Source organism: Puma concolor, chromosome D3 (assembly GCF_028749965.1).
Source record: "Puma concolor isolate L17-30 chromosome D3, mPumCon1.1.hap2, whole genome shotgun sequence".
Classification (NCBI taxonomy): domain Eukaryota; kingdom Metazoa; phylum Chordata; class Mammalia; order Carnivora; family Felidae; genus Puma; species Puma concolor.
The window spans coordinates 52875694-52885861 of record NC_141678.1 but is presented as its reverse complement, the minus strand read 5'-3'; the positions used below and the strand labels follow the sequence as shown (position 1 = coordinate 52885861).

Here is a 10168-nt window from a genome sequence, read left to right as displayed (position 1 = left end):
TTTTATTCAGTTTACTGAACTTCTTTTCTGGAATTGGCCTCACTGACTATTTTTATATTTTATAACTTGATAACTTTGTTCACTCTTTCTGGAATGTCCCTGCCCCTTCTTCATTTCATCTAATCCAATTTATTTTTCATTAGATTCCAAGTTTTTCCTGATTCTTCCTAGGACAAGTTATTCTTTGTGCTTCTACTGTAACCACTATTTTTCTGAGATCATTCCTTGTGTTTGCATCCATGGTGGTTTCTCTCATTGGAAAGGAAGCTTCAAATTGTCAGATATTATTTCAGAGCCATATTGATTCTTCCACCAAACCTAGCACAATGAATAGCCCATGTGAGTTTTTGATAAATATTTTCTAAATTGAATCAAGGTTTTATAATAGTATATTGTCAATCATTAGAAACTTGACCAATGTAAAATATTTGCTGGGAAAATAATGAGATGGTGGGGGGGGGAAGCCTTATTTATTTGTGAAGCTATTATCCATTTAAGTGTGCTTTTGTCTGTCTAACTCATGGCCATGAAAATGATACAGGAGATAATAAAATAGTAATCTGGTTTTATTTCCCATCAATAAATTCCATCTGTGTCTTCAATGGAATCAAAGTGTTCAAAATAATATTCTTCTTAGGGTGAAATCTACTGCACACAATGTTTTACACCATTTTGTAAAAAAAATGGTCTTTGGAACACTTTAGAATCAGGACAAAATTATGTAAAATGTAAATGACAAAATTTCAAGGAATTTTTCCCACCACACGTGGAGCATTTTCTGGGAAGATGTTATTGATTTTTTTGCAAAATAAAAACAATAGCATTAAATGCAGGACACTCTAAGTTCGTGGTTAGGAGGATTTGGAGATCTGGGGACGTGGTTTCTCTATAGGAGCCTTGAAGTGAGTGTTGATGTTTCCATTAGTGCCAATTCACAGCCTACGAGAGCTGTGGAGAGCTACCATCTGGTGGCCCTATTACATACAGAGAAGAGATGAATATCTCATGGATATAACTAACTTCCTGACAGATAATTTCTCTGTGGATAAATCCTCGAGAATTCAAGTATATATTTGTTTCAGCTTTTTATTGGAATAGATGAGACAGGTGAACAAATATCCATTAAAGAGTTACTGCCTTTCATAGAACTTATGGTGACAAGAAGGCAATCTAAAGTTCTCAATCATTCACAGAAGAATTGTGCAGCATGGTTTTCAGACATCCAATGGCACATTTGGACAGAATAAATGTCTGTTGTTCTCTTAGATTAATATTCCAAACGTTGAATTTGAAGCCCAGAATCATGTGGATTTATTTTAAAGTTCAGCTGTAAAGCTTCCCAGAGTTATAACCCAGCCAACCAGGAAGGCTTTGAGCTAGGAATTTTGTGGTTCATGCTACTTGAGGATGAATATGGAAATATGATATTAGACAGCTTGTTGTCAGTTTCTAAAAATCATTACACCCACAGAAATTCTATTTGGCCCACCAAATTTGCACTCTTCCAGCTCATATTTCCTAGCATTATATCTGCTTTGCTGTTTCACATCATGAGGCTCAAGCAAGAACTTGCAAAAAGAGTAGAGTCCATCTCCTCAAAAATAATCAGATTTCTTCCAAAATTGAATTATGTGGGAAAGGCAATGAGAGAATGAATATATTTAATTAAGTTTTCTCAGCCTAAATGCTGAATTTTATTAAATCCACTGAATATTTAGATTCTCAGCACATGGATTGGCATTTATTTTCCATCTCTCATCCTATGCTACCCTTCAATCTAGGTTAGTGACATAATGACAATTTACTGAATGCTTATTAAATGACAGATCTTCTGTGAAATCTTGATATGCATTTATCATTTAATGCTAAAAATCGACCTCTATGGTTGTTACCATCTTTATTTGCTGATAACTTGCACAAAGTCCCCAGCTAGGAACAGTTGCACCAAGTTTCAGTCTCAGTTGCACGTCTTATGCTCATGTTCATAGACAGAATGACATTTGTCTTAAGTGTTTATATTTACAAACCCATATTCTATACTGCATCTCTCCAAAGATATTGCATCATATTTGAGATCTTCTCCAAACATTTAATTTATTACAGTAAACAAAGGGATCATAATTCAGTTGGTGATACTAGAGATCTTTGGATATGTATATGGAACCATAGAGAAAAAAAGTAGGGTTTATTTTGGGGAAAATATACCATCGCTTTAAAAAAGCACTTCATGGAGATAAGATTGATATACAAGAACTATACATAACTAATGTATAAACTTGATGAGTTTGGACATAGATATATACCCGTGAAACCGTCCCTGCAATGTATGCCATGAACGTATCTATCATCTTCAAAAGTTTCCTCCCGACCGCTTTATTATTATTATGATATAATAAAGCTTAACATAAGACCTACCTTAGTAATTTTTTAAAGTATATAATGCAATGTTATTAACCAATGGTACTACACTGTGCAGTAGATCTCTAAGACTACCTTATCTTGAATAACTGGAACTTTGTACCCTTTGATTAATATCACTCTATTTCCTCCTCCTCCCATCCTCAGCAACCACTACTCTACTCTCTGCTTCTATGAATTTGGCTATTTTAGATTTCTCATAAAATAAAGACTTATCAATTCCTCACAAATAAAAAATAAATTCCTCACAAATAAAAAGCCTGGATTGTGATGATAGTTCCACAGATGTGTACTTAATCTCCAAACTCATCAAATTGTTTAAATTAAATATGCATAGCTTTTTGTATGTTAATCATACCTCAATAAAATAAAGGGAAGTAAAGAACAATTCAAAAAAAGCTTCTTAACAACAAAAGAAACCATCAAGAAAATTACAAGATAACCTACAGGATGGTAGAAAATATTTGCAAACTAATTCTTACAAAGAATTAGTACCCAAAATATATAGGCAACTCTTAAAACTCAATAGTGAGAAAACAAATAATCCAAGTAATACATGAGCAAAGGAACTGACTCAACATTTCTTCAAAGAAGATGATACAGAGCCCAACACAGAGCTTGAACCCACGAACTGTGAGATCATGACCTGCGCCGAAGTCGGTCGCTTAACCGACTGAGCCACTCAGGTGCCCTGGCACTGAATTTTACATTTGAGTTTCCTTCACTCTTGTTGGACTGAAAAGAACTTAATGTTGACAATTATCAATTCGGTTCATGAAATCTTCCTGAAGATGAGATGGCATACAAAGGAGTTTATTTTTTGGTGTGAATTACCAATTTAGATCTTGCTGTTTTATAATCAATTAGGTTCCAATAGAGACTTGAAGGAAAACATAAATGGCATGTTGAATACGCCACTTGGATCATTTCTACCACGAATTCATTACCTCCCTGTTGATTTTCCTTCTCTTCTGTAGCGCGCACTGACCAGAGGGACAATCGAATTTCCACGTGGGTAAACTTTGGAACAGCCATCCGTATTTCAGGACTCCTGAAATCTTCTCTAAAGATAATTGTATAGGTAAAAACTGACTTGTTATCAGAAAACCAGGATCCAAGCCTTTATTCCTCTCATTAACTTATCTTGATCAAGTCAATCTGTCTTTGAGCTATTTCTTTTTCAGTAAAATTGTAATCGTAATTCCTAAAAAAAAAAAAAAAAAAAAAAAAAAAAACAACAACAAAGAAGATGATACAAATGACCAACAAGTATATGAAAAGGTATTCAACATCACTAATGATCGAGGAAATTTAAATCAAAGTGGTAATGAGATACCATCTCATAGCTGTTAGAAGAACTATCAACAAGTAGACAAAGCAGCAAGTGTTGGCAAGAATGTGGAGAAAAGAGAACCCTTGCACACTTTTCATGAGAATCTAGATTGATGAAACTGCTAAAAAACACTATGAAGGCTCTTCAAAAAATTAAAACCAGAAAGACCATATAATCCATTAATCCCACTTCTGTGTATACCTATAAAATAATTGCTGTCAGGATCTTCAAAGGATATCTGAACTCCCATACCCATTAAAGCATTATTCACAGAAGCCAAGACGTGAAAGCAACCTAAATGTCCACTGACAAAAGAATGGATAAAGAAAAGTGGTGTATACACACAATGAAATACTATTCGGTCTTAGAAAAGGAGGATACCCTACCATGCGTGACAACATGGATGAATCTGGAAGCTAAATATATTCTTGCAATGACTAATGTGCCTCACTTGTTATATTTATTTATGCCTGTATGCCTTATTAGCCTAAATATTATACTTCTATAGAGCTATTTAAGTGCTTGTTACAGTATAATGCAAGCATTGATTGTTTTATTTATTTATTGGTTGTTGCTTTGAAATCTTTAATGATCTTAGAAATCCTGGAAGCTACATGATAAAGTGTGTTTTCTTTGAGCTCAGCTGAACTTATTTATAGCCTATTCTTCTTATGTCAGCTGCTATCATTAAAGATTATTATATATGCACCAGATTTATTTCAAGTCTGTTTTTATATGAAGTAGGACTGTTTGCTGAAAGAATATATAACTTAAACTTTCTAGGAATGTATTTACTTCTATTAAATCTCCTCAAAGATTTTCTAGTTCAACAACATGCTAATATCTATATTAGCAACATATCTATAGATTTGAGATCTATATTTTCATGTATGAAAAACTAGTTGATTTAATACATGCAATTTAGAATACGTAAGGGCTTAATATAGGTCTTTGACAATGCATATTAAAAGCGAATAGTGTTTGTTTTGACAACATACACACTGAAATTGGAACAACATAAAGAGTAGCATGACTTCTAGGCAAGAATGGCATGCAAATTCACCAAGTGTTCCATAGTAAAACAAACAAACAAATAAAAACTAACAGTAAACACAATGCCTATAAACTTGTCTTAAAAAGGACATGGTGATTATAATGAAAAACAAATTGGAAATGTGTGTTTAGTTAATATATATGTTGGCCAAAAAATGTATCCTTTAAGCTTCGCTGAATTTATCTACAGCCTTATTCCAACGATGTCAGTAGCCATCATGAAATCAGCAAATCCTGGCAGGACTCCGATCCAAATCAATGTCTTACTTCTCTATTCTGCTGCTACATGGGGCTAAGGTGATGATAGAACAAATATTAAATGATAGGGATCGAATGGAGACAGTAGTTCAAAACACATCATGACCTAAAATAATACCGCTCAATAATTTGCAAAATAAAATCAGAGAACTTTCATGAACATAGTAATACCGAATCATTTACCTCCAGGCAATTTATATTTGATATTACCCTTAAGCTATTTTCCATGTATTATGACTCCTATACTTAATGCAGCATTTCAACTTCGCCCTATTTCTTTCTGACCCTGTGTGGAACCATTAGAAGCAGATTAGTAACCATTTATTTGATGATAGGTGTTTTTCTGTGTGTAATAGAAAAAAAGATTCAGAGTCCATGATGCTAGGAAATCATTCTGTAGCTGTGCTTTCTGTCTCAACCCTGAGGGAAGAAAAGCTATTGGTGTTGATGAGAAAGACTATTCACACAGTACATCCATAAACTCAACAGCTATTTTTCTTTGGTAGCTTTTTAAAGATTATTATGAGCAGGTAAATAATAGTGCTGATTATTTTTATGTCATTATGTATTTCTTATGTTCAATTACTTAATTGATGGAGATTATTTTTGTTTCGTATTTTAACAGAGTCCTTGGTTAACAATGTACTATTATCTCGGTCTATGCATGCTTGCTTTTTTTCTTATGATACAATGTAAAGCCATGAACCAACACACATATCAAAAATTCAACACGCTTGTAACATGTATCTTTGGATGTTCTCCTCCCTATCCCATTTTCTCCCACTGCCCTCATTTTAGGATAGCCACTGTTTCAAAAATAGGATGCTGTAGTTGCTTTATAATTGCATTTTTCCCTTAAATTTTTTACAAAGCTATTCTGTCCTCTCTGACAATTCCCAAATCTGTAGTACTTACTGTCAAGCCTTTGTATCTTTTTCTGTTGTTTATCATCATAGAGATTTGGCTCCTAGTTTATTTGGCAATTTTCACATAGGATCTTAATCCTGCAGCTATTTGAGCAAACCTTCCTCCAGATATAGTTTCTAATTCTGAGAGTGGCTAATACTAATCTACAACTATTTCGGCACCCTACTAACTTGGAAGAGATGTCTCAAGTTCAGCCTCCATACTCACTACTCTTCCTATAGTCATATCATGAAGGGCATGGAGACTCAGGTCAGCCACCAACTTGTCTACTCCAACTCTTTCCTTCTCTGTATTAGTCTCTCTGCCTCTCAGACTCTCAGCCTCATATCTAAGTCCAGTTTTCCGATGCTCCAACTCCAGGCTACTGAAGTTCTGATTCGCAATCCTCTAAACCTGCTTAGGTTTGTTTTTGTTTGTTTGTTTTGGGAAAATGGAGCATGGAGATTTTTCCTACCATTGGTGAAGAGAGCAGTGGTATAAAGAATGAATGTGACTGGGAGACATCACCATTCTGGTGAAGTGTTGGTGAGTTTTTCAATCTTCCTTTTAAACACATGCACTATAGATATAGAGACAGAGATGATATACCATAGATGTTGGATACATATGTAGACAGGTAGAGAGATACAGAGATGAAAGATAGATACAGAGATAGCTATAGATTTTTTTCTGGCACTTTGCTTTCATGTTCTTTTAAAGAAGTGCCAATAGGGCGCCTGGGTGGCGTGGTCGGTTGAGCGTCCGACTTCAGCCAGGTCACGATCTCGCGGTCCGTGAGTTCGAGCCCCGCGTCAGGCTCTGGGCTGATGGCTCAGAGCCTGGAGCCTGCTTCCAATTCTGTGTCTCCCTCTCTCTCTGCCCCTCCCCCGTTCATGCTCTGTCTCTCTCTGTCCCCCCCAAAAAATAAATAAACGTTGAAAAAAAAATTAAAAAAAAATAAAGAAGTGCCAATAAAACCCTTCTACACAAGGGAATTATTTTACCTAGCTCAGAAGAGTTTCATAGAGTTTAAGGGCTTTCGTACTGTTTTCCTAATATTCAAAATCAATTTTCATTTTGTAATGTTATACTTCTGTTTCCTGAAATTCTTCCTATAATTGTAGATAATGATCACGGCCTCCTGAGTTTATATATTATATCCATTTCTTCCATTTTGATAATGATCTCTTATATTAGCCTACGCTTTATTAAGGATTTTGCAGAATTTTCAAAACACGGTTAACTACTAATATAGCTCTTGAAAGAAGACGTGCAGTGGGAAAATCAAGTCTGTGTGAAAAAGTAATTGAAAACACCACACAATATACAGTAAAAATGCAATTACTTTAAAAATAGAATCTGTAAACTAGGTCACTGAAAGACTGTCAGAATATTTTGGTTTTCATTGGTCTCCAACTTTTTAACAACACTATTTTCAAAGAAAAGGAAGTGAAACTATTGTCTGTGAGTTAAAGAATTTAAAGAAAACATGACATTATAAGAGAAGCTAATGATCTTCATCTGCCTAGATTAAAAAATATATGAGATGATAAATTAAATATATGTTTACTCAATTGCAGCACCTAGATAAAAATGCAAATGTGGTATGTAAAACTATTAACAGCGCTTAATTAAATAATGACTCATTGTCTGGAGAAAAAGAGACCTATGCAATACTATGGGTTTTTTTTTTTTTTTTTTTTTGCTTGGTAAAAATGCAAATGAAATCATTAATAGTTTATAAATGAACCTAGCTAAGAGACAGCTAATGCAGATCTTGTTCTAAATTAAATAAAAGCAATAAGTGGTCCGTTACATTCATTGAGGTAAACACCAAAAATCACTTTATATTTATGAAATATAAGATTTAAATGTTTATCTTATTTTTTTTCTCCCATGAAATCATTCGTTATGCTGCTATGAATCTTGGCGTTAAAGCAAAGTTAGTTAGAACATCATTTTTTCTCATTATTCTATTCAATTTCCCCTCTCCTCTCTCTCTGCCTTTCTTTCTTCACGCATACACATGCATACACACACACACACACACACACACACACACACACACAGACACACACACACACACACACAGGCAAATATTGGTATATAAAGAGAGAGGACAAAAGACACAATAAAATCACATCGACCTATATGCTTTTAGGTCAGCCCCAGCATTAGGTAACTATATTCTTGCCACTAAGAGCCATTTAATATTCAGAGGAAGGGTTTGGTATGGTACTTTTCACTTTAATATTTATAGAATTTGATTGCAGCTGGATCCTCCACTTTGTAGTGTGGTAGAGAAATGAACAAAAGCAAATGTGTTATGTGATCAACTCTCAGTGATTAGTATATTTTAAAACTGTGTGTCTTCTTCACGACGGAGTTTTGTTTATATCCAGATCATCTCTCTCTGTACTCACAATTCTACTCAGAATCTCCTGCTTCCCTGCCTAAGGAATGCAAATAATTTTAATTCTAGCAAGAAAAAAATGTAATTATGAAAGCAAATCCCCTGAAAAAACTGCATTCCCAAAACAAATATAAACTGCCCTTACCACTTTTAGATTATCAACGTGCTACTTCCCTTCATTACCAGACAGGTGAATTTCCTGTAAATAAATTATTTGAATAAGGCTGCGTACAACAAAGAGTATAAATTATAGAAATGAATAATTATTCTAATATTCAAATATACTTTGAAATTCACACTGGTTAGTGCAGTGAGATGCAGAGGTAGTAAGGAGGATGTCAAATCAGAGGAGAATTTCAGGAGGAAATAATTTTGTTTCTTTATTTAACCATTTGTACTTTGACTTTAAGTATAAAAGGATTGCCATGACCTAAGAAGATGATATGTTGTTATGAAATCATGACTGAGCAAAGAATTTTGTGTGGGAGAAGGAATGATATTCACAGAGCAGGGTAAAATGAGCCAGAGCAAAGTATGACAATAACAAGAATTCACGTTTGTATAGTATTTTCAGCTGGTGAAGAACTCTAACATCCATTAGATCATCTGATATGTAAGCTTTCTTGGTTAAGAAGGTATATGTAATTATTACAACTTGAAGCATGAGGGAACATTAGCAGTCATAGCCAAGATACCCAATTTTAAACTCACAGAACTGGGCTAAATGGAACAAAGTAGAATAGTAGAGAATTTTATGCTTTTTTATGGGATAGTTTAAAATTAGTAAAGTCTTAGGCACTATTTCCTAGTGAATGCGTACTTTAGAGAATTTTCACTGTGGTAAAGAAAGCTAGCTTAGCAGGCAGTTAGCCACCGAGCCTACTAAAATAACATTGATGACCTTATGAAATTGTTTTCAAAGATGGTTGTAGCAATTCCTACCATGCTTTTCCAACTCAGAGGTAGAGTTAGCTTCCCCATCTCTTAAATACAGGCTAACTTTGGGACTTCTGCACTAAGTTTTCATCAGGCTTTTATTTTTTTTTATTTTTTTTTCAACGTTTATTTATTTTTGGGACAGAGAGAGACAGAGCATGAATGGGGGAGGGGCAGAGAGAGAGGGAGACACAGAATTGGAAACAGGCTCCAGGCTCTGAGCCATCAGCCCAGAGCCTGACACGGGGCTCGAACTCACGGACCGCGAGATTGTGACCTGGCTGAAGTCGGACGCTTAACCGACTGCGCCACCCAGGCGCCCCTCATCAGGCTTTTAAAATAGACTTGTTGATGGAAAAAAAAGATTCATAAATATTATTTTGTCATCTCCTTTTTCAAGACATTGAGAACAGCACTGTCTTAACTTGGGCTCCTATAACAAAATACTGTAAACTGGGTGCCTTAAACACCAGACATTTGTTTCCCACAGTCTAGAGGCTGAGTAGTCCAGGATCAAGGCTCCAACAGATCCAGTGTCTGGTGATAGCCCTCTTTCTCATTCACAGACAGTTCTGTGTCCTCACATGGTGGAAAGAGTGAGGGAACTCCTAGGGTTTTCTTTTACATGGGCACTAATCCTATTCACGAGGGCTCTACTCTCATGACCTAATCACGGCTCAAAGACCTCACTGCCTCCTACCATTACAATGGGGATTACGTTTCAACATATGACACAAACATACAGGCTAGAGCAAGCATTTAATTCAGTGATGGACACTCCTTTCTCTCCATTTCAACCATTGTAAAATCTTAATCTTAAATGTGTATGCAAAAAATTGTTTATTGTATAA

General features: G+C 35.1%; 1 non-coding gene across 1 annotated transcript; it reads left to right on the top strand.

The window, feature by feature from the left end:
* The first annotated feature begins 4728 nt into the window (after window positions 1-4728).
* LOC147575568 (U6 spliceosomal RNA) lies at window positions 4729-4832 on the top strand. Its single transcript, XR_015242779.1, has one exon. It is a non-coding gene; the product is annotated as a U6 spliceosomal RNA (small nuclear RNA).
* The last annotated feature ends 5336 nt before the right edge of the window (window positions 4833-10168 follow it).